This window comes from Peromyscus californicus, unplaced genomic scaffold (genome assembly GCF_007827085.1).
Source record: "Peromyscus californicus insignis strain IS unplaced genomic scaffold, ASM782708v3 Scaffold_12__1_contigs__length_115047231, whole genome shotgun sequence".
Classification (NCBI taxonomy): Eukaryota; Metazoa; Chordata; class Mammalia; order Rodentia; family Cricetidae; genus Peromyscus; species Peromyscus californicus.
The window spans coordinates 63474611-63500355 of NW_026294413.1; the positions used below are offsets into that span (position 1 = coordinate 63474611).

Below are 25745 nucleotides of genomic sequence, written 5' to 3' on the forward strand. Positions count from 1 at the left end.
ATTGAATCCTAGTTCCAAGTTCCGTGGAAATGAGCCACGTTATATCAAGTAGCTGATTTCTTAATACGCTAATTCATCTCTTTCTTCAGGGTAGCACACTCGTGCCTCCGTTCACCATCTGGCCCTCTGAGTTTGTATGAATGGAAGCCAGCCAAGACGTACGCAGGTTCCGAGTGGGAAGCATGTGTGCACAGCCCCACTGCCAGTGGTACTGTCCCACATCCCAGAGCCAGGAGAGACGCCTTCCTTGTCCTCTTTCCTCCAAGTGTAAGCGTTTGTCACTCGAAGAGACATGGAAATAGTCCTTTTTAAGGGAATGGTGCTGTGCTGTCTTAAAGGACAATGCAAATAAAGCGGTGGCTTTGTGGGTTTCTGTTGGAAAGACCTAGGGCTCCGTGTTTCTACTTGGAGATTCAATTCTGGAATATAGTTACAATCATAAAGGAAGAAGCATTTGGGGTAGAGGAGCTTGCTTCCAAACCAAATCTTCATTTAAAGCAAGAGACTATTTTCGGCCGTTTTTAGTAAGTAACAACTTTTTTTTTAATCTACTGGGAAAATAGCCAAGAGGAAAATCAAAGCAGGGGATCATTTCTGGGAGGCAGAGATGAATCCTAAGATCTTTGCTGAGCATGAGAAGTGTGAGGGCCCTTCATTCTTTCTTTCCCATGCCCCATTTCTCTCTCAAATCCATGTTGTTGTTGTTCTTTAATTTGGTAACAGTGATGGTTAATTTATGTTCGATTTGATGGAATTTGGAATCATCAGGAAAACACACCTCTGATGTCTATGAGAGTTTCCTGAGAGGTTTGACTGAGGCGACACACCCTTCATACAGACAGCAACATACCATGGGGTGGCGGCCAGGCCTGAGAAAAGGAGAAAGCTAGCTAAACACCAGCATTTATTTCTCTTGGCTTCCTGATTGTGGACACAATCCCTACCGCAGAATCTCCCCAAAGTGATGGACTGTAGCCTGTCTGCAAGCCAAATTTAACCCTTCCTCCATGAAGTTGCTACTATTGGCTTCCTAGTCTCAGCAACAAGAAAAGTAGCTATCATAGTAATGCTTATGCCTTTGAGTTTTAGCCTTGTCAAAATCCCTCCACAGTGGCTAGGTTGAGAAGCAGCCTCACCCACCCTTTGCCCTCCATTGTTCCAGTTACCAGTTGCTAACTACAATTCAAGCTCTTTACACAGGAAATTCCACAAATAAATAATTCACTACTTTCAAACGGCACCATTTTGGGTAGCATGATACAATCCATCTACTCGGTAGGGAAAGCATCCATTTATCCAGTCTATCCACACAGCATGTACCATCTGCCCACTGTGGGGAGCTATCTCAGTTTTCAAACTATCTTCTGCAGTTTCAAAGGTGATGTTCAAGAACTCCTGTATAGTGTCCTAACACTACCACACACTGCCCTTATCATTGGCTCCACCTTCTTGTCTCACACAGTACTATCCCATCGAATGTCATCTCATGAAGAAGGGTGGGTAGGGTGTAATGGGGTATTTTGGAGGAAAGACATCACATAGCTTATTACAGAAAATTGTTATAAATATTCTGTTTTATTGTGAAGTATTATATTTTATGTATTTGTTTTATTTTTAACTCTGTGTGTGTGTATGTGTGTGTGTGTGTGTGTGAGTGTGTGTGTGTGTGTGTATGTGAGAGAGAGAGAGAGAGAGAGAGAGAGAGAGAGAGAGAGAGAGAGAGAGAGAGAGAGAACACATGTGCGTGCACGTGCTGGAAGAGGAAAGAAGAGGACATTGGGCCCGCTGGAACTGGCGTTCCAAGCGGTTGTGAACTGCCCAGCGCGGGTGCCGAGACTCAACCTCAGCTCCTCTGCAACAGTGGCAAGCACTCTTAACTACTGAGCCATCTTCGAGCCCTGTTATTTTTAATGTATAAATTGTAAGTTAAATTTTGTCACAGGTGTACTTGTATAGAGCAGAACCCAGTAGTTCCCTTCTTAGGGAAGGACACACATACCTGAAGCTGAAGGTGGAGCCACATCTCACCTACACCCTCTTTTCTCCTGTAGTACATGCCCATGATAAAGACAGTGTATAAATTAGGCACAGGATGGGATTAGCAACAATTACACAATAGACAATTGAAACAGTATGCTGCAAGGTAATTGCCAGCATCAATAGTCTTGAGCTTTGACACCGTTATTAGAGATTTTTACAATTATTCATTATTTTGTGTATTATATTATGTGGAGGGGAGCAATGTCCAGCACTGGTGTAGAGAGCAGAGGACAACTTGCAGGAGTCAGGTTTTCTCTTCCATCATGTGGATTCTGGGGGTTGAATTCAAACAATAGAGCTTACATTTCTCTGTCTCTCTGTCTCTCTCTCTCTCTCTCTCTCTCTCTCTCTCTCTCTCTCTCTCTCTCTCTCTCTCTTTCTCTGTGTGTGTATTATTATGTGGCCACACATACTAACTCAGGCTATCAGCCTTGGTGGCAAGCATCTTTATCCACTCAGACATCTTGCCAGCCTCTCACCATCATTAAGCAAGATAATACTTAACATAAGGACTGCCATGATGATGTGAGTTGAGTTCAGGAGAGCTTTTCCAGGCTCTTGGTGGACTTGACTCAGGGGACTAGGGTTCTGGAAACTCAACTGCCACCAAAGCCACCCAAGCCAGTGGCTTCCAAATGCATTGCCTCATGTCCCAGAATAAGGAAACACAGACAAGGAGTGAGCCAAGCAAATACGGGTTTATTAAGGAAAAGTGAGAAAACTCCTGAGTATGACAGGCACATACAGTCTTCCCTGTGGCCCTTCGTGGGTCTTATGGTAGCAAGTGGATGAAGACTGGGTGATCTGTATTGTGATTGGTCATTTTTTTTTTAGTGCATTATGAGCCAAACCAGTAAGGAGCCCACATATCTTGACCAGTTCGATAGTTATTTGCCTGTTCCAGGGTTGGGTCGTGAATGCCACATAAGCAGCTCATGATCCACCATCAACCCTGTCCTTACTGCCTAAGGGAAGCTAGTTCCTGTCTCAATACTCCAGCAGTGGGTCTAGTAACGGAAATGACCAGGTGTCATACACAGCATGGAGACACTGGACAGGACGATTCACTGTCCATCCCAGGCAAGACAGGAAGGACAGTGTGGGGTTTGAAAATGCTATTTGGGAGCCGGATGGTGGTGGCATGTGCGCCTTTAATCCCAGCACTCGGGAGGCAGAGCCAGGAGGATCTCTGTGAGTTCAAGGCCAGCCTGGTCTACAGAGTGAGTTCCAGGACAGGCACCAAAACTATACAGAGAAACCCTGTCTCAAACCCCACCCCACCCCCCCAAAAAAAAAACAACAATCAAAAAAAATGCTATTTGGGCTACCATGCAATTTAAGATGTATGAGATGTCTATTTCTGGAATTTTCCATTTAATATAAGTTTAGCGGTTAAGATAATTCTTTCCCATCCTGTCTTAAATGCCAAGGTCTTGACTGCCATTGTCCTTACTTACCTTCATTTTTCTCCCACAAGGGACTCACTTTGCTGATCAGGTTCTGTCTGTTCCAGTGTCTCTCTGAGGTGTTTAGAAAGTGATATAAAGGAATTAACACCTGACCTCCTTTGGTGATATATGTTCAATTCTTTGAAAAGAATGTTTATTTTCGAATAGCAATGTCAGAGTTGGGTATAGTGTGATATGCCTGTAATCAAGTCCTCAGGAGGCAGGAGCAGCAGAATCAAGGCCAGTCTGGGCTGCACGGGATGTTGTCTCAAAAAATAAAAGCAAGAACAAAAATATGCCAATGCAAAATTCTTCAAAATAAAATGGTGCCTCATAGTTGATCATGAACAAATGTTTTTGAATGTATAATCTAGTTAACTATGAATAATTTGAAATACATGAGTTCTTGTTCGCATAACTCTGAGAAATGTGAATAATTTTGTAATTGCTAATTTAATTTTCTGTAGAATTTGCTGTTTTGCTATTGTCCTGTTTTTCCATAAACAGTCGTGGCTGCCATCTCCATACACTCACTCGGCACATCAGAGTGTATGTGAAGCTCACCGTATGTGTGTTTTCTAGTGTGGTCCTCCCAGGCTTTCTGTGAAGCAGGTGCTATAGTCTCATGTGTGCATCTTCTAATGCGGTCCTCCCAGTCATTCTGTGAGGCAGGTGTTATGAGCTCATATGTGCATCTTCTAAGGCGGTCCTCCCAGGCTCTCTGTGAGGCAGGTGCTATTTGAAATGTAGGACAGAAAAGAAACGTATATGAGACAAATGGCAGAAGCCCAGGCTGAGATTGGAAACTATGCCCTCGGGCTAGCAGATGGCTCAGCTGGTTAAGGCACGCGCTGCCAAGACAAACCCGATGACCTGGGTGATATCACAGAGACCCACATGTTGGAAAGAGAGAACAGATTTCTACGCATTGTTCTCTGGATTCTACATGTATGGCATGGTACACATGTACCCACACACCTTCAAACCCCCACCCCCACACATGGCATGGTACACACGTACCCACACACCTACAGCTCCCCATGCTCCCGCTAAATAAAAACTTTAAAGCAAATTTAAAAAAAAAAGGAAAGAAAAATGCAGTAATATTTTTTTTCTCAAAGAAAGAAAGAAACAAACAAACCTTGCCCTCCTTTGAGCTTTCTTCCATCATAGCATATAGGTTGACAAGAAAGGCTCTGTTCAGATTCCCTGAATGAGAAGTCTGACACTGAGGTAGGTAACCTTGGGTCTGTTACCTCTGTGCTTGTCTTCTCCTCTGTGGGGTGGAAACGATAGCTACATCCTAGGGTCCTCAGAAGGCTTAAAGAAATGAGCACACTGCACACAATGGCAGAGAAGACACTTCCTTCAGCCTTCCTATGGGCAAATCTGTGTGAGGATGTCCATCTTAACTGGATATCGATATTCCTTCCTCTGGATATCGAGTTCCCTTCCCTACTGTACTGGCAGCAGTGATCTGGAGTCTTCTCCCCCACACAAGGAGCATCATCCGTGACTTCAGGCTCTTATCTCTGTGAGGCTCAGATGCTCAGCCTCTCAGCTTCATCATCAGATAAAGGATAGCGTGACTTCATTCCCACTTCAGTCTTCCCACAAAAAAAAAAAAAAAAAAAAAAAAAAAAAAATGAAATCTGGTAAGACAGAATGCTAACACACTTCAAAGCTCCTGTTATATAATTCAAAAGGAGTTTAGAGGCTTGCTTTATTTATCTTAAATTATTCATAGCATAAGTCTTTAAAATATTTAAACTCCTATACCGTCAAAGGAAAATGCTGATGGAGTGTTTTCTATGGAGAAAAGGAAGAGGGGCTAGGGAAGCTGGGGCTAGAGCGGGCTATGGCAGAGCAGCCGGGCAGGCTTCAAAGGGATGTTCCTGCACGCTCCAATTTCTAGACCAAGGAATGCTTCCCTTTGGGGATCAAGGTTTTGCCAAATGGGATTAATTTTTTTTTCCAAATGTTGCTTCCAAGGAGGAGCCTTTAACAAAACATGCAAAGATGTGAAGAAGTGGAAATGTCCTTCCTTCCATAGCTAATGAAACCACTCATTAGTGGAACACCAGGGTGCTACTAGCTAGACACTCCGTGCAGCTGGCACTCATTCTGAGGAGGATGATTCATTACCATGGTTACTGATGCTGGAAATATTACCTTCTGCAATCAGCATGCACACAGGCCCTTTAAGAGACTGTAAAAATTAGAGCACTGTAAACAATTCGTGAAAATTGTCCCCTGCCCTGGGGCTGAGCTTACACAATGCTACCTTCAGGGTATAAATGCAGAGGGGGCAGTGGCTGGAACCAGTGAATCTTCAGAGGCAAGACAGAAAAGCAGGGAGTGAGTATAGGTTCCACCCCTGCCCCTCCCTTACCATTTGTGTGTGTGTGTGTGTGTGTGTGTGTGTGTGTGTGTGTGTGTGTGTGTGTGTGTCTGTGTGTCTGTGCAAGCTTGTGATAAGGAACCTGGTAGAGTGACATCTGCCTGCCTGATTAGTGTTTTTACGATCAAATTCTGGTTTGCCAAGTGCACAGTCAGCTTTGCAAACAGCCTTGGGGAAATGACTGCACATTGTGGTGAAGTAGTTCTAAAGTCCAGCGTGCTTCCTTGGAAACAAGGTAGGATAAAGAACTTCAGGAAAGAATCCGAAGGTACCTCAGGGTTGGAGTGTTTGCCTGATCACAGATTTGATCTCCAGTACACACAGAATATACAGTCAAGATGAGTGGATCCCTGCCACCACAGAAAAAGTAAACAGATAAAAAAAAAAAAAAGACAAGAGAGGGAAGAAGGAAGAAGGATGGGAGGGGAAGGATCTGGGACTGGGAGGCGTAGGGATGGTGGGAAGGGATGGAGAGGGGGGAAAGAAACTAGTTTTACGGAAGGGAAGCTCATTACGTGCATGCAGATTCTGATTTCAGCATCTCTGGATTACTTCCCAACTTTGGGAACAGGAAGATAGACAATCCGTCTCTGAGAAATCTTTGGCTGTGAGTGAATCACTCCTGTATACTTTCAGCTCTATTGCGGGAATGCTAGCACCTTCAGGCACTCCTTCCGATTGAGAAACCTGCCTGACTCCGTTTTGAAGGCAGGAGCCATTATGCTGTATTGTTAAAAGTTTCTAGTTACTGAGCTTCCTCTGCTTCCTGGAACCTGACTGTCACCAACCTGTGACCTTGACTTGTTTTTGAAGATATCCTTACATTCCCTGACCCTCCCTGCACCCTTCCTAATCACATGGGTGAACACATGATAGTTTTATTTTGTTTGTTGTTGTTGTTGTTTTAGTATTTTCCCTGTAGTTCCTTATTGCCCCATTGTCTCTCTTCAGTAAAAACTACTTATGATTTTCTCCTTAAAAGGGACCCAAGGAATGGATTCACTGCTGCTCTCTTTAATTCACCTTAGGAGGCATTATCTGGCCAGCTCTTGGGTGTACCCCAATAAAAAAATTCAAGCTTGCTTCAAATTTGACTCAAACTGTGGTAATGGTCTTATTCTCACTGTTGAGATTAACATTTTCTGGATGCCCCAGTGAGATGCAGACCACCCACCCAAATTCTAAACCCAGACCTTCCCTCCAGAACTCCTGGGGGTGGGGCTGGGGGACTGCCTTAGGAGGCACATGCCTTGAGAGGTTCCAGGGTTCTGAGATTGCCTTCAGTGTGCTGAGAAATTCAGCAAGCATCTATGGAGGCCTTCTGGTGAGTTACAGTCTGCTTCTGCTTTGTGGGATCCCTATATTGGATGTGGAGGGGGTTCAACAGGACCCCAATATTCTCCTGTCCAGGGCAAAAAGTGAGACGTTGCACTGCCCACCTGAGGTTGGTGGTCTGTTTTTATGTCCTGTTTGCCTTGTCTTTTTACATCTTGTCTTATCTTGCCTTCATTTTTACTGTACTCTTTCTGTCTTTTATGCTTTCTGTGTTGATTGGTTTGTTTTGGACTTGGGGCAACTGAACTAATGAATAGTAAGGTTAATAAGACTAGCAAGCCTGACTGCCCTCTAACCTGTGTCCTAAAGAATTTTGGTAAATCTTACCCTGCTATAGTTAAGGAGGATTATGATTCTCCTAGCACCAAGAGTCACCTCTGAACATTCTGTGAAACTGAGCGGTCCACATTCAGGGCTGACTGGCTCTCCCAGGGTACTTTTGATTCTCAGATAGCCTGGGCAGTGGTGCATGTCACCCTCGGTAAGCCCAACCACCCAGATCAGATTGGATACATCTTGCCTCAGGCTGAAGTGACTTCCAACCTGTCCCCTGATGAAGGTCTATATGGTCCTCAATGGGCAAGGGGGCCGTGCCCTGGTTGTCAGCAGATGGACCCTTCAAGGGCCTGTAGCAGAGACCAATGATCTCCCTCTGAAAACTGTTCTGCAGGGCTCACAGGAGGAAGAATCCCTCCTCCCTCCGTATAACCATCTTCATCCTCTTCTCCCCTCCTCACCTCAACATCCACTTTGCCACCCCAGTCCCCACCAAAGGCCTCACTTTGCGACCCCATCTGTACCCACCCCTACTCCACCATCTAGTTCTTCCCTACCTCTGCCTACTCCCACCTTCAGCTCTTTCCTACCTCCCTCTTCCTTTCCCCCTCCCCACACCTGCCGGAGAGCCCCATATGGCCCTCCCAACTTCCCCTCTGATCCCGATTCTGGGGTGGCTCCTCCTTCAGTCCTCACGCCCTGACAGTCATTTCCTGACAATTGCTACCTGTGTGTCCCTTTCTCCACACAGATCTCTACAACTGGAAGAACCAGAACCCCCCTCTCAACCCTAGACCCGATTCCTTAATTTCCCTAATTGAGTCTGTCCTTTTCAATCATCTCTCCACATGGGATGACTCTCAGTAGACTCTCCATACCCTCTTCACTGCTGAAGAAGGGGAACGAATTCTCATGAAAGCAGTTGAAGCACTCCCCAGAAGAGCTTCAATGGCTGGTGACCAGAGGGCAGAGGTGATTGACCATGCTCTCTGCCAAGAAGGAGACCCCAGTGGGACTGTAGCACAGAGAGAAGCAGGAGGTCACTCAACGAATACCACCAGATTCTCCTTGAAGGGATGACATGGGCAGCCCAAAAGCCCACTAACTTATCTGAGGTAACAGATGTGAAACACAGCCCAGGTGAATTGCCTTCAGCTTTCCTGGAGCATCTCCTGGACACCTATTGGCTATACACTCCTATTGACCCAAAGTACCTGGCAAATCTCAACGCGATTAACCTGGTCTTTGTTACTCAATTGGCCCCTGACATATGTAGAAAGATACAAAAGATAGATGGGTTTGCAGGAAAGAACAGGTGAGATCTATGGGAGATAGCACAGAAGGTTTTTGAAGATCTTCTGATAAAGAAGATGGGGCATGCCACCATGGTTGCACTGAAGCATCAGATACTCTCAACTCTGGCCATGCACACCATGATAAAAGGAGGAGACCTTTACAAAAGGACCAATGTGCCTCCTGTAAGGAAATAGGTCATTGGAAAAACTGACTGTCCATGCCAGAAACAGACCTCCAAACGCAAGCCAATCCTGGCTACAGGATTAGTGAGGCTGAGGCTCCTTTGAACTAGGCCCCCAGAAGCCTATTGTAAACTTCACCATAGGGTGCCAACCTGCAAAATTTCAGGGGCTACTCATTTGGCATTACAAGAGCCTCAGGGCCCCCTTACCAACCAAACAATGGAAGTTCAGGGGTTAACAAGGGATGTCAAAGAATACAAATGGACCACTGACTGGACTGTTAACCTAGGACGAAGGGCAGTGACTCATTGTTTCATTGTTATTCCTGAGTGTTTCTACCTTTTAACTGGGGTGGGACCTCTTGAACAAGCTCCAGGCAACAATATCATTCTCAGGAGGCTCTCCTAGGTTGCAATTGGGAGGCCCTGATTTAACTATAACCTGCCCAAAAAGTGAGGAATAGCTGCCCCTCCAGAATCCAACCCATTCCCTGGAAGAGGAATGGAAAAAGTTGCTGACCCAGGAAACTCCTACAGTTTGGGCAGAGGACAAGCCTCCTGGCTTGGCCAAACGTGCCACCCATCATAGTGCAACTAATATCTGGGGCAATGCCCATTCGAGTCAAGCAACACCCCATCAGTTCAGAAGCCAGGGAAAGGATTAAGATTCACATCCTTGAAGCAGGCATACTTATTCCTTGCTAGTCAGCCTGGAATGTCCTCTTGTTGCCTGTCCAAAAGCCTGGAACTCGAGACTATAAACCAGGACAAGACTTGAGGGAAGTGAACAAGAGGGTAGCGTCCATTTACCCAACTGTCCCAAGTCCCTATGCTTTGCTCAATTTCTTACCACCAGAACATAAAGTTTACATTGTGTTGGACTTAAAAGATGCATTCTTAGCTGGGCGGTGGTGATGCATGCCTTTAATCCCTCGGGAGGCAGAGCCAGGTGGATCTCTGTGAGTCCGAGGCCAGCCTGGTCTACAGAGTGAGATTCAGCATAGGCACCAAAACTACACAGAGAAATCCTGTCTTGAAAAACAAAACAAAACAAACAAACAAAAAAAGATGCATTCTTCTCCTTTCCTCTGTCAAAATTAGGTCAGCCCATCTTTGCATTTGAATGGGCTGATTCTGAATATCAGGATAACTAACCTGGACCAGACTGCCTCAAGGGGTCAAAAACTCCCACCATCTTTGATAAGGCACTCGACCAGGATATAAGTCTCTTCTGTAGTAAGTTCCCTGAAGTAACTTTGCTTCAATATGTAGATGATTTGTTATTGGCTGCTAAAGATGAAGAGGACTGTCTGAGAGCCACCAGGGGACTTTTGGAAACTCTAGCCCAGTTAGGCTACAGAGTTTCTAAAAGGAAAGCCCACATTTGCTCTCTCCAAGTTACTTACTTGGGATATGAACTGAGAAGGGAAAAGACTATTGTCCCAGGCCGGCATAGCAGCCGTACTACAAATTCCAACTCCAACCACCAGGAAACAAGTTAGGGAATTTCTGGGAGCTGTTGGATATTGCTGTCTTTGGATACCTGGGTTTGCTGAAATTGTCAAACATTTGTACTCTGCTACAGCTGCAGGCAACCCCCCTCTGGAATGGACTGAGGAACATGAACAGGCCGTGTAAGAACTTAAAAGAGATCCTGGTACAAGACCCTGCATTAACTCTCCCTGGTATCTCCAAGCCCTTTCATCTTTATGTCCATGAAAAAAAGGACATTGCCAAGGGAGTCCTGACTCAGACCCCGAGTCCCTGGAAAAGGCCCATAGCTTACATCTCAAAGAGACTGAATCCTGTAGCCTCTGGGTGGCCCCCGTGTTTAAAAGCTATCATAGTCACTGAAATTCTTGTAGAAGAAGCTGATAAACTCATGTTGGGACAGATCCTAACTGTAACAGCTCCACACGCTGTGGAAGCTCTGCTGAGAGATGCCACCAACTGGTGGATGTCTAATGCCCATCTGACCCAGTACCAATCCCTTCTTTTAGATAAGAACAGACCGACTTTTGATAAATCACTGGCCATTAATCCCTGCTGCCAGTTGATGACCCTGAGGAGTACATCCATGAATGCCTAGAGATGCTGGACATCATCCAAATATGTGACCTGACCTGATAGACATTCCTCTCACTACCAGAGATATGGAGGTCTCTATATGGATGGCAGCAGCTTCATTCAAGAAGGAACCACATATGTGGGGGTGGCAGTAGTCATAGTCCAGAAGGAGGTCATTTGGGCACAAGCCTTGCTGAGGGGCACATCTGCCCAGAGAGCAGAAATAATTGCTCTGACACAGGCTTTAAGATGGGCTGGAGGAAAAAAGGTAAACATCTACACAGACAGCTGATATGCTTTTTCCATGGCTCATGTTCATGGACAGATATATAAACAGAGGGGGCTTACTTATCTCAGAGGGAAAGACTATCAAAAATAAAAATGAAATTGTCTAATTGCTGGAGGCCATCTGTCTACCAACTGAACTAGCCATAATTCATTGGACAGGATATCAAAAAGACAAAAATCCCCAAACTCAAGATAACAGCCATGCAGATCAAGTTGCCAAAAGAGGATGCTCTTGGGGAACCCAAACCCTAGACTGTCCTGGAACTATCTGCGGTCCCAGAGCCCCTACTCTGCTATAATGAAGATATTCCTGAGTACAATCCAGAAGAGATTAAGTCACATTCTGACTTGGGGGCTCAGGAGAGCTGCAATGAATGATGGATCTTGCCTGATGGAAGAATGTGCATGCCAAAGGTACTGGGCCAACTGTCTTGCATCATGCCATGAACTTGTCACCTGAAGATCTCAGAACTCATCTCCCCCTCCATGTCTGGCCACCTGGATACTGAAAGAAACTTCAGAGCAGAGCATTTCAGACCACTGCCTGACCTGTGCCCAGGTAAATGCAAAGAAGGACATACTTCCCACAGGTCAATGGAGTCAAGGTAGAGTAGTACCCAGTGAATTTTGGGAATTGGACTTCACTGAAGTCAAGCCAGAATTGTAAAGGCTACAAATATCTGCTGGTCATTGTTGATACTGTCACAGACTGGGTAGAGGCCTTTCCATCCAGAATAGAAACTGTAGAGAGCCGTGCACAGCCGCGCCTCAAAGATGGCGCCGGTGTCCGGCTTCCGCCTTCCCGATGGCAGGTGTTCTCTGGGATAAACAGCTCCTTATTTGGCTTGGGCGTGGAATCTGGCTTGCTTGCGTATGTCTGACCCTATCGGCATTGTCCACGTGGCACTACGGGGTTGGTTGCCCAGTGGCTATAAAGGGCGTGGGCTGGCTTTCCCCGGAGTGAGAAGATGGCTTTCCCCGGGGTCAGAAGATTGTTCAAGGTTTCTGAATAAACTGCTTGGAGAAGAGCCTGGTGTTGTGTCTTCCTTGCTGGTCGAGGTGGACTCGACAAGAAACAGCCCAAGTGATAGCTAAGAAATTCATAATGGAAATTATTCCCAGATTTGGCCTCCACATATCTCTGGGATCTGACAACAGCCTGGCCTTCACAGTTGAGTTATCTTAATTGCTCTCTAAAACTCTTAACATAAATTGGAAACTTCATTGTATGTATCACCCTCAGAGTTCAGGAAAAGTAGAGAGAACGAATGGAAATTTAAAGGAGATTTTAACTAAATATACTCTTGAAACTGGTAGTAAATGGGTTGACCTCTTGCCTTATGCCCTTCTCAGAGTCTGATGTATCCCCTATCAAGAAAAGTTCAACCCATATGAAATAGTCTATGGGTGACCACCACCCATGATCTCTTGGCTACATGCCGGACTATTATCAGATTGCCTCACTCCAATCTCTGAGTCCTTAAAAGGAATGAAATTAACTTTGGATAAGATTCTCCCTCAGGTTCCGGCTGCTCAACCTGCTGGGTACCACCCACCTGATCACCCACTCCAGCCCATGCTGTATTAGTCCACCACTTCAAAACTGACCAGCTTGAGTCTAGATGGAAAGGATTCCTTACATCACGATTCTCTGGACTCCTACTGCTATTAAAGTCACTAGTATTTCTGCCTGGATTCATCACTCACACTTCAAGAAGGCACCCGAGGAACTCACAGAAGAGGAGCCCAACCCCCAGAGGTGGACAATGACTGAAAAAGAACTGGTAAAAATCAAACTTTTTAAGGTTTGACTGCCTAGTATAACTTTGTGTTCTTCCTGTTGAAATTTGCATCACGATTGCCCAATGACTAACAGTTTTGTTGTTTTATTTTCAACCTTTACAGACAGAACCTAAGTGCATCTTGACAGGGGGAAATAAGAGGCACTCTATCATAGGAAACACTCTGATGTTGTCTTGCCATGCAAAAGAGTGCTTTTATCCCCCAGGTCCCATAGTTTGGACAAAAGAAGGGGAACAGTCTTTAGCCAGATGGATAGAGGATACCTGGGATGGACTAATCTAACTGGCCAATCCCAGTGTAATAACACAGACTTAGAATAATCAAATATTCTTTAAAGGGTTCTGATAATGGAAATTACAGGTATGCTAAAGTAAGAAGGGGAAGGGAGGATTCGCTAATCACTTCAATTGAATTTAACATGCCCAGAGTAACCCAGTCTGTAACTAATAATGTGGAATACAATCTCTGGGTCCATCTAGCACTAAAAAGCCAACAAGAAAACTCCTTCTGTATCAGAGGAGATCCCTCTATTCCCTGGCTCTTAAAAAGAAATTTGTATGGAATAGAGGTTTCTTCTGAAAATTATACAATGATAACAGAGGACAAACTGGAACATGCCCCCTCTAATGATTTAAAAGCTGTGACTGATGTTCCTGTTGATAATGTCTCTTTCCTCCTCTGTCTATGTTTTGATTGCACACATGTCCCTTCTTATTGTAATTCCACTTCTCATCACATCCTCACACCCCCACACACCCCCACACCCCTGTAAGCAATTGCCCTTAGGATTTTTCTGTGAAAATAATTCTTATTCTGCACTCCCAGGAGGATATAAGGGTTTTTGTGAGATTGGCTATGTTCTACCTATTTTACTCAGCAAATCTTTACAATCTGTTAATAGAACTACAAGAGCTCTTCCTGAAAAGTGTGATGATTCCTCACATCTATTAGATCCCACTACAGTTGCTGCTACCCCAGCCTTTCTGTTACCTGTCCCAGGACATGTTGTTGGACCACAAAGAGAGGTTTCTAAAACAGCCTGTCTAATTTCAAAAACTACTAATATTACAGTAGAAATATTAGCAGAAATGAATCAAGAAATGGGAGAACTGAGAATAACTGTTCTTCAAAATAGAGCTACTACAGGTTACCTATTACTTAAACATAATCCTGGTTGTCAACAATTTACTGGAATGTGCTGTTTCAATATCTCTGATTCTCTCATACTATTGACAACCAAATTGATGATCTACATAAAGAAATAGGCAGAATCTCTCAAACAAATTGAGACTGGCCAATATGGCTAAGATGTTTCTCCCCCTTCATTGGCCACCTAATACTATTTCTACTAATTACCATAATCAGGCCCTGTGCCCTCTAGTGCGTCACTAACTTGATCACCCACCACATACACAATTCTAGAATCATTGCTGCTCGATGATATTATTAAGACATCCCCCTATCAAAGATTTGACAGGGAAACACAAGTCAAGGGGGGAATGAGGAACCTGCCTGACTCCATTATAATGTATTGTTAAAAGTAAGTTTCTATTTACTGAGTTGAACCTGACCCTCCCCAACTCATGACTTCGACTTGTTTTTGAGAATACCCTTACACTCCATGACCTTCCCTGAACCCTTCCTAATCACATGGTGACCACATGATTTTTTTGAAAATTTTTCTATATTTCCTTACTGCCCCATTGTCTCTCTTCTGTAAAACTACTCGTGGTTTTACTCCTTAAAAGGGGCCCCAGAAATGGATTCACTGCTGCTCTCTTTAGCCCGACTTAGGAGGCAGTCTCTAACCAGCTCTTGAGTGTACCCCAACAAAAAAATCAAGCTTACTTCAAATTTGGCTCAAATTGTGATAGTGGTCTTATTCTCACCTTTGGGATTGACACTATACCTTAAGGTCTTATCCAAACTCAAAAGGTCCCTGCATTCAGAACCCTCTTGTTTGTAAGTCACCCTCATTTGAACACACTCTGGAGGGAAGCCTCCTTTCTGCAGCAGAATCCTCCATGAACATCAAAATCACTGTGTTGGCTAGTTTTATGTTAACCTGACACAAGCTAAAGTCATCTGAGAGGAGGGAGCCTCAATTGAGAAAATGTCTCCATAATATCCAGCTGTAAGACATTTTCTTAATGAGTGATTGATGGGGAAGGGCCCAGCCCATGGTGGGTGATTCTATCCCTGGGCTAGTGGTCCTGGGTTCTATAAGAAAGCAGGATGAGCAAGCCATGAGGAGCAAGCCAGTAAGCAGCACTCCTCTATGACTTCTGCATCAGGTCCTGCCTCCAGGCTCTTGCCCTGTTCGAGTTCCTGTCTTGAATTCCTCTGAAGATGAACAATGATATGGAAGTGTAAGTCAAATAAATCTTTTCATTCATTCAATTGCTTTTTGGTTATAGCTTTTCATCGTACACTGGAAACCCTAACTAAGACAATCACTAAATCAGTCCAAACAAGAGCACAGAAGGGGATAGCTCCTCTAATTACAACACAGTGCTTTTGTGCCTTGCAGCAAGCTCATACGGCCAAATAGAATGCTCTAGATCTCACACTCGACACCATCATCATTATCATCACCACCATCATTATCATCACCACCATCATCATCATCATCACCACCATCATCATTATCATCACCACCATCAACATCATCATCATTATCATCGCCATGATCATCATCATTGAGACAAGGCCTCATTCCATAGCCTAGGCTTGCCTGGAGCCCATTATATCACTCACAATGGCCTCAAACTTGCAGCAATCCTCCCTCCTCAGACTCCTGGATCCTGAGATTACAGATGTGAGGTACCGCATCTGACCAATGTGACTAATTACATATTATTTGAAGAATAGCAGTTTACCAGTACTTTATTAGCTATCAGGATGAGGTCAAACAGAGCCAACTTGATAAATATGTACCTATTCACATCCACATCCACACAGCAACACCATAAAGATATACTCTCCACTGAGCAAGGATTTGTTTATAGTTGTCATTAGAGCCTACACATGTAGAAAAATGCTAGTATATATTCTAATATCTACAGTACACACACACACACACACACACACACACACACACACACACTTGAATCAATGTGCAGACTCTCTTTCCTTTGAGTACAAATGGTTGCTGATTAATCTTTAATTCTCCCTTTCCAGAGTGCACAGTAACCAGTCCCTGGGAAGGTTCTTACAGTGTGTCATACTTCTCAGTGGCACAGAGAGAGTGTGCACTGGATTCTTGCTCTTAGTTCTTCAACTTGACTCCTGCCTAGTGGCTCATGGTCTACCTGGTGTGGAGAATGGGTGACACTTTCTGTTTCTGCCCCAGAACTTGAGTCTCCAAGCCCAGACTGGAGTCAGCCTTTGATTCTTCTTTACTTTATATATTTTTAACTTTAGTAGCTGAGAATGGTGGCACCCCTCTGGGTCCTTCTGAACATGATACTTTACCATGAACTTCTCCTTGGTACCAGTGGTTGACACTGAAGTACGAATGGTCTCTGATTTACTGAGGTCCAATCTACAGTTCTTTGTATGCCAGTGGGAAGAAACTGTTCAGACAGACACACAGATTTTTAAAAATTACATCCTTATTTATTTTGTGTGTGGGAAAGCAAGTGCATTTCATGACACACCTGTGGAGCTCAAAGGACAGCTTTTCGGGATTCAGTTCTCTTCCTCCACCATGTAGGTCCCAGGGATTGAACTCAGGCCATCGGGTTTGGCAGCAAGCACGTTTACCCACTAGGCCCTGGATTTGGATTTTTGGATGTGGTTCTTTTCCTGAACAGTCTGATCCTGTCTTGATGCCAGGAGGCGGCGGCAGCAGCCACAGCGCTCAGCCAGCCCCACATTCACAAGCACACAGCTGCTGTTCTAGAATACGCTGTGTTGCTGAGATAGGTCGGATGCTCCACAGGTTTTGAAAATTCAGTGCAGTTTTGACTTGTGATACTTTCAGCCTGCAGTGGGTTTGCAGGACATAACCTCCACTGTAAGTCAAAAAACCTCTCTCAGAACGTATTCAGCTGCATGCCCAAGCATGGCAGTAAGAGCCAGGGCTAAGATACATTGATTGATAAGCTTCACTCAGTAGTCCTAAGCAGATTTCATCTGAAGCGATAGATACAGCAGCAGTCATGTAAAGCCTTGCTTTTTTCCCTTCTGGAGAATTCCATATCATCCTGAGAACAGGCCTTAGCCAACGCCGTGTCTGCTCAGACTCCAGAGGAATCCCAGGATGCTGCACAAGATCCAGGCATACAGAGGTGCTCCTTTCTCCCAGGGCCTGGCTTTGGAAGGGTAGGGAGACTTAACAGATCCTCGTTGCTCCCCTCCATGGGACCTCCCTGTGTCCTGTGGGGACCCTGAGGACAGAGTGGCTTTCCAGACCGGCTTCTTCCTCGGTAGGGACTGTGGTAGAGGGAGTAGAGGCACTCAGTTGTCGTCCATCCCAATGGACTGTGAGCTCCCCTCGGCTGCGAACTTCTGAGTTGTGGGAAAGATGCGTCACTTCTCTGAGCTCAGATACCTGGCAGAGGACATCACCTACCCAGCAGTAAGAAGGAGTCACTGAGATGGACATTGAAAGTCACAAACAGCCTGCCTTCCATGGACACCCTGCTTCCTGGCCAAGCACCTAGAGGCGAGGAGTCCTATCACACACTCCCATTACCACAACTTTCCATTCTTGTGGACTGCACCCTCTAGGTTTATGAGTCAGAGTATCCTTCTTCTCTCAAGCTACTTGTTGGGGAACTCAGTCGCAGTGATGAGTACCTGGCACCGGACGGTGATGGGACATGGATGTTTTACTCAAGGCTTCACGAGGAGTCAATAGGGAGGACTCACGGTACACAACACGCAGAAGGTGTGGACCCCCTCATCAGACACCTTAGCTCTTCCAGGGTTTTCCTCACCATGATCAACCTCATCTCTTCTGCTTTCCTTGCAAGAGAAAATTTAAAGATCTCACTGGATTCTCCCAAGAAATCCAGTCCCCGCCCTCAGCTTTGTGCCCTGCACAGACACGGGCTAAGAACACACAGTCAACTTGGACCTAAAGCCTTTCAGTTTTTTCTGACTGCATCTCTCTGGTACTTTCCTCAGAGATGAAGAGAAACAAACAAACAAAACAACAACAAAAACAAAAATAAGAGAACACCCATGTAAGAAGTAAAAAGTCCCTCCCACTTCTAGATCTCTGGGGCTTCTGACTCTAAGGCCTGATTTGTTCAGTTCCCTATATATGCTACTGCTTGCCTGTATCAGATGGCTGCTGTTTCTATCCCATCATGCCTTGGGAGAAGTTTAACAAGAATATTAAAAGTGTGGGGTCAGCAGCTTCCATCTGCCATAGGAAGTAAACCAGAGCATGTAGCCTTGGCATCCTCTGAGCAATCAACAAGAGGCCTAGCTTCCTGGCAGAATAAAACCCTCCACCACAGACTCCACCCCCACCAGCAGTGAGTGTGTGTGGCGTACCTCTTCAGCTGCGCCCTGCTCCTACCTGAAGGCCTGGGCATATACAACTCCTCTCAGTGTGACAGTAAAAAATAGAACTAAGCTTCATCCACCAATGTGTCAGTCTGCATCTTGGATAAAAGCAGGTTACTTATTCTATCTGGACCTCAGTTTCATCATCTATAAAGCATACTCTAGTGGTTTGAATGAGTATGGTCCCCACAGGCTCATACATTCAAATGCTTGGTCTCTAGTTAGTGGGATTGTTCTGAAAGAATTAGGTGTGGCCTTATTGGAGGAGATGTGTCACTGGAGGCGGGGTTTGAGGTTTCAAAAGCCCATGCCAGGCTGAGCCTAGCTCTTTCTGTGCCTCCTGCTTGTGGACCAGATGTGAGCTCTCAGCTACTGCTCCAGGGCCGTGCCTTCATGCCACCATGCTCCCCACCACGATGGCCATGGACTCACCCTCTGGAACAGTAAGCCATCCCCCAATTAAATACGTTCTTTTACAAGCCTTGGCCGTCGTGTCTCTTCACAGCAACAGAAAAGTAACTGACACACATGTGTATTTCCTTCCTCAGTGGACTGGGTTCAGACCCAGAACCTGACACAGCAGAGTGATGACCTCCTCCTGGTTGGTCTCAAACACCTGAGTGTGGGCTTCCAGTCCCCACCTGATTGCCTTCATTCTGAGGGAGAGTTGAAGAAGGCCACATGTCTTCCTCAGAAGCTGGCTCTTCTGCCACGTGAGTCCACATTCCTCTTTCCTTCCGGGACCACAAAACCATCACTGTTTTTCTCAGATAAGAGAAAATGAGCCAGTGCTCATCAACTGGGCAGATTTTGCCAAGCCTCCAGTCCCCAAGGGAGACTTGGGGATGCCTCCAGACATTTTTGCTTTCACAGCTGGGTTGGGGTGCTAATTGATGGAGGCCAAGGATGCTACTGAACATCTCACAGTGGCCAGGAAAGACCAACATAGCAAGGGATCCTCGCTTCAAAATAGTGTCAGGGCTGAGGTTGAAAGCCCTGTACTAAACCTAGTGGGTCTTTGGGTTTCATCTGTATCTCAAATGTGTATGCTTATGGACAAACAGTATATTTTTATTAAGTGGGTAAAGAAGTTGTCAGAGGTAGCCATGTGAAGGGTCCCCTCAAGGACAAATTCTCTGGGAGAAAAATACCAGGTGTTATCAAGTGAGTAAATTCTGAGGTGATTTTCCATTTATTTAGTGGTTGTCTGCCTGTCTGTGGTGCTGGGGAAGGAACCCAGAGTCTTGGGGACACTGGAGAATCACTTTACACTGAACTACATTCCTAGCCCTGGATTCTTTTCTTTCTTTTTCTTTCCTTTTCTTTTCTCTTTTTTTTCTTTGATTCTTTTCTCTTTTTCTTTTTTTGGACAGGATTTCTCTGTGTAGCTTTTACCTTTACTCCTCAAGTACTGGGATTACGGTGTGTCCCATCCCGCTGGAAGGTCCCCTTGTATTTTAAATCTTACAGTGTGATTTGGGCAGTAAAGAGAAACAAGTACATCGGGCTGGAAGTGTAAAGCAACAGGCCAGTTCCTGCAGGCCCAGTGACCGCCAGTCTCAGCCTACCAGCTGGGCCATCTGCCGACACCCAGTATGCTTTGAAAATGCATGAGATGAAATCACACCAAGAGTGCGCAGCATGTGGAGGGTAGGAAAATCCATCCATCTGAAAACAATTTAAGTAGGGTTTTTAAATTCATTTAGTTCCTACTTCATTGTTCAGTAAGTCAGAAAACAGCAGCATCGACAACCAGAATAACGGTAGAACAGACAGGAAGAATTTCTAGTTTGACTCATTTTTTTTTCTTTAAACATTTTTTTGCAAGAATCTATTTTATTCTGTCAAGTCGTTAAATATTGTCAAACCAATTTGTGTATACACAGAGTCTAGGTAGAACAGTAGAGTGTGGGAGAAAAGCACTTAAAATACCTCCTACATTGTAGGACATGTAGCTTTCTTAATAGTGAAAAAAAATGATATTTATAAAGAAGTGAAGTTGTGATTAAAATGAAGTGGGAAAAGACTCCAACAGAACACAAAAGGTTCATCGGCACAAGACACTTAAATGTCCTTTTCATTCAAAGCCATTGAGAGAGTTAGATCCCAAAATACTACTAGAGGACTCGTCACTCCCCACAATTCTTAGCTGAGCATGTGGGATACAATAAATGCTGTTAGTCACTGTCAGCAGTGGGGATAATTTGCATATGATTTACATACAATCTTTTAGCAGGCAGATTAAGGCATTCACAAGTCTGATCTTTTTTCTAAAAGGGGATCCATTGACAAGTGGATTGTTTTCATTGTGTCAGACTTCCATCAGCTTTCACCCCTGCCTCTAATCACTGGATATTAGCAAGCTCATAGATTGTCCTTTTGATAAGTATATTAATATTCTGATCAGGAAAAGGAGGCATGACAATATTTGATCTTGATCACTGAACTTTGCAGTGGTCAGGGAATAGAGGGCTGAGTTTGGTTCTTCACTGGAAAATGCCAATGTTAAGAAACTATAAAGCACATTATTTATGAAAGAGAAACATGCCCTGCCATGAATTAGTGTCAGCGAAGACTTCTCTAATGGATACAATGTATTTGATGAGCTTATCTTACCCATATATTCTTGCTATAATCATCTACTTATGTACTCCTTGATTCATTTATCCTGCTTCCCACAAATGATTCTGGGAGGCACTCATGCACATCCAATATATTAGCTGCGAGGCGAGTACTTTTAGGGGCAATCTCGTGTGCTTGTAGAGAATGGAAAAGAAGAGCAGCTGCCTCTTTAGATGACTGGTAATGCGCCTGCAAAGTGTGTGTGTTTCAAATAAGACCTCCAGAAAAGCTGTAGTGAGAGAGCTGTTAGCAGCATCGACGTGGCTGTATATTTCCACCATGTTGGGATTTACTGAATGACAATAAATCACGCTATATTGACATTTTTTCAGTTTCCACTCACCACATATTCATCATTCCCTTGGAACTTGTAGCCATCGACAAACACAAGTTCTTTCAACCCAGTTGCTAATACCAACTATAATCACATTGAGTTTCACACAGTTCATGGGTGCAGAACAGCTAAGGAGGGGTTAAAGTGGTTCAGCAATTCAAAGGGCTGGATACAGGATATACTCTGCACTGGACCGTGACTAAAGTCAGGGCATGGATTGGATGTGTCTTGCTCACATGGGAGAACCTCATTCTCATCGGAAAGTTTATCTCTAACGCTACTGACACATTCCTTCACTGGTATTAGAGCCTACTTCTTCAGGATTCCAACATAGTCTGAAGAGCAGCTGAGACATCCAGCCTTGTGGACTGAACAACTACTGGATTCTTGGTCTTTTGATCAGGAGACAGCCATTGTTGGACTAGCCGGATTATAGCCTGTAAGCCACTCTAAGAAATCCCTTTTAAAATACGTTCATTCTGTTGGTTGTATTCCTCTAAAGGACCCTAACTAATACAATGGATGGACGGGAAGGATGCATGGCTTCAGGATAGGGTATCCCTGGAGTGCAGTAAAGACAGGAATGTGGTGGCCATGACATTGAACTCTAGATGGCCGAGCTAGGCACTGTACCTGTAAACCTTTGCTCAACAGAGCTTAGACACAAGTATGAAGACCAACTCACATTCTAATCTTGGGTGTGGGAGCCAGATGTCTATTACATTCTTCTCGAAACTTTTCAGTGTATGGAACTATTTAACGTTTCAATGGTGAGAGCTTAAAGTGATGAAGAGGGAGCTTGAGGACTGATTTTTTTTTTTCCCCTCTCGATTCTCTCAACTGGTGGTTCTCAACCTTCCTAATGCTCCCACCCTTTAATACAGTTTTTCATATTGTGGTGACCCCCAACCACAAAATTATTTCATTGCTACTTCATAACTATAATGGTACCACTGTTATTAATTGTAATGTAAATATCTGATATGCAAGACATCTGATATAAGACCTCCAAAGGGGTCATGACCCACAGGTCGAGAACCATGGCATGAATAAGAATGCTGGAGCAAGCCGCTGTTCTTGCAGAAAAATTGTTTTCCTAGCCACATAGTTAAGAGCTGTCCTAGGAAACTGCAATTAAAAATCTCTCATGAGATAGGTGGTGTAATCTGCTATACATTTTAGAACACGTGCAAATACTGACTTACAGAATACACACCATCTTGCTTCCCCCTTGTTACTGCCATGCATAATAGACTCCATCTCTACACTCAGAGGGTATGTTCCCAGATGCTGGTCTGTGGGTTTATTTGACATTGCGGGCCTGTTTCACCAGGTTCAGGGTTCCCTCCGACTCAAATACAGATTTGTAGAGAAGAAGCTGGGGTTACTGTAGAAAGTGAACAACAAAAACAGAAGCTTGGGGGAGGGAGACAGAGATCAGAAACCAAGGGGAGCAACATAAAATTAAACCGAGAGCGGATTTGGGGCAGATCATGTGCCAGCCTCCACAGCCATCTCTTTCAAAGGCTGGCTTAGTTGAACATGATTAACCTGAACACAACAAATTCAAGAAGGTTTTAGACTCTTCCATGCAAGGCCCCTCCTCCTGCCCGGGCCACACTAAACGATCCTTCCAAGCCATTCATTTTTCTCTGGAGTCCATTTACCTGTGTGGGAGCTGCAGATAGTGTCTGCTCCCCTTGCCACAGGTTCAGGATCCCCTGTTGGACATCCCCATCCAGCCAGACCTTTGTAGGGCAGTGGGTCTATTTCTACTAACGTTTCTACTCTCTCCACTCACATGCCAGGGTTGGCTACTAAGTGCTTTTAAAAATAAAACTAAAAGGCCTCAAAAATGGTGCTGATTAACTCAACCATGTGTCTGTACTATCTACCCGTAAGGCCCTCATCAGAGCCCTCCAGTCATATTTAAGCATTTCCTCCTCTTCTAGGTCTCCACAGGGCCTTTTCAAACTGTGCAGCACCCTAAGTCCTTCACACTCACTAAGAACCCAGGCATCCTTTGTTCTGATGATGGCAGCTTGCTTTATCCCTTACCTTCCCTACATCTTCTTTGGGGTTCTAAGAAAATGGCTTGAGTGTGGCCTAGCACAGGGCTGAGGGATGGAACCTGTGACCAGGTCTTGCTCGGTCACTTCCGGAAATCCCAACTTCGATTGGCTCAGAGGTGATCACATGCCCCAAGGGCTGACCAATAAGAACCATGTAAATCCTTGTTCTGTGCTTTGGTGAGGTACAGGTCTTTGCCTGATCCCTTATTTCTAACTGTGCTATAGTCTCCCCTTATTCACAGATCCCTGAAACCATAAATAGTAATGGACCTTGTATAAAGTTTAATTTAAAATTTAAGAAGGGCATGTTAGCACATGCCGGTAATCCCAGCACTTCAGGAGGCTGAGGCAGGAGAATTGCCACCTGTTAGAGGCAAAGTATTAGCAAAAACTAAGAATATAAAATAATTACAATAATGTTATATTAAAGTTTAAATGAAAGCATTGAATTATTTCTGGAACGTTCCATTTGGTATCTTCACACCATAGCTAACCACGAACTAAAGCTTTGAAAAACAATACCACCAGGCAGGAGGGACTGCTGTTCTTGGTCTTCAGAGGCTGAGCCAGGGACTGGGCAGTAGGCCTGAGAGCAAAAGCCAATGCAACAGGGAGTCATGGGCAATCCCCCCCTCCCCCCAAGCATCACTGTAACTGTGGGGCGCTGTGCTGAAACTAGCCCTGGCCTCTTCTGTACTGCAGAAGGCGGTGACTTCCCGCTGCAGTCAGTCAAGAAGCTCGCTCTGTCTGTCCTTCTATTTGGGACATTTGCAAAGGGCCATTCCCACTCTCTACATCAGCCTGGGCCATCCTCCTGTCCAGGCTGAGTCGCACTCAGTGCTCACCTTCATCCGGTGGCCCGTGGCCCGCCTCCCGCTCCACAGGGAAGATAGAAACCCCAGGTCCCCGCCTCCCTCTGCTGCTGCCCCACCTACCCACACCCTCAACAACAACTGGGCTATCACAAAAGATGCCCTGCCTCCTGCGGGCTGAGGTCTCACCGCCCCTCCCTGGATCCCGCATCCTTTCTCCGGAGCTTGGCTAGTCAGTCACCCCTCTTCCTTTGACCTCAGTCTTTTCTGCTCAGAGGTATCTTTATCCTCAGCACATGAACTTAGGGAGGGAGGGAAGGGGAAGAAGAAGGGAGCAAAAGAAGGGAAGATTCCTTTCTTCCAGAAAGCCAGCCCTCCCCCACCCCCTCTTTATGGGCTCTACAGCATGCTCTGTGCAAATGCAGTCTATGCTGGTTCTTTCTCACCGTCCACTACAATTAGGATTCTGCCGCGTCGTTTCTCCGAATCTGCCAAGTGCAATAGCCTACTTTCAGCGCTGTCCTCTTCTTTCACAGCCGGCCTGGCAGGCAGCCCCCTCCCGGATCTCACCGCTCCAGCTCAGTGACTCTGCCCTCGCTTCCCTTCCCTCCAGCCTCTTTCAGATCACAAAGCCTGTTGACATGCTGGCAAAACCCACCGTTGGTTTCCCTAGAAACAACCACTTTGTATGGTGCTGGTCCAGATCCTCAGCAGCAGACTGCAGCATCCCCAGAAGATAGGCAGTTCGTATAGTGGTAAGCGGGATGGAATTTTCAGAAATTTAACCCATACAGCAGCACTGGCCTGCGTCTGTCCAGGGAGAAAGCTTCCAAATCAGAAACTACCACCCAGCTGTTGACACAGAAAAGCTGTCTTTCTAGGGTTTGTGGACCCATATCCCATATCAAGTCTACATGGAAGAGGTTTCCTGATTTTATTAAGTAACCCCCTCCCTGAAGCTCCTTCATCTCAGCCCGAGGCATAGCTATAAAAGAGCGTAAGTGAGGTTTCCAACTTTCTAACCTCTTAGGTTAGCTTTTGCCTCAGTGCAATCGAATTTCTTGTCATACACAGTTTACAGGAAGAAGCATTTATTGGGGTCCATGGTTTCAGAGGTTTCTTTTCAGTTCATCACAGTAAAACAGCTCAATTTGTGACCACAGGGGTGTGTGATGGAGGCTACTCCCATTAGAGCAAACCAAAATGTAAAAGCAAGACAGGAAGTAGTCAGACAATGGACCCCCAAGGAC

At 45.1% G+C, this 25745-nt stretch overlaps 2 long non-coding RNA genes across 2 annotated transcripts; one reads left to right on the forward strand and one right to left on the reverse strand.

Annotated features, from left to right (window-relative positions):
• Positions 1-2719: 2719 nt before the first annotated feature.
• On the reverse strand, positions 2720-25292 carry LOC128107310 (uncharacterized). The gene is made up of 3 exons (XR_008217040.1): positions 24942-25292; positions 4630-5095; positions 2720-4223 (listed from the first exon to the last, which is right to left on the reverse strand). It is a non-coding gene; the product is annotated as an uncharacterized LOC128107310 (long non-coding RNA).
• LOC128107311 (uncharacterized) lies at positions 6011-15535 on the forward strand. The gene is made up of 2 exons (XR_008217041.1): positions 6011-6124; positions 10563-15535. It is a non-coding gene; the product is annotated as an uncharacterized LOC128107311 (long non-coding RNA).
• Positions 25293-25745: the final 453 nt, after the last annotated feature.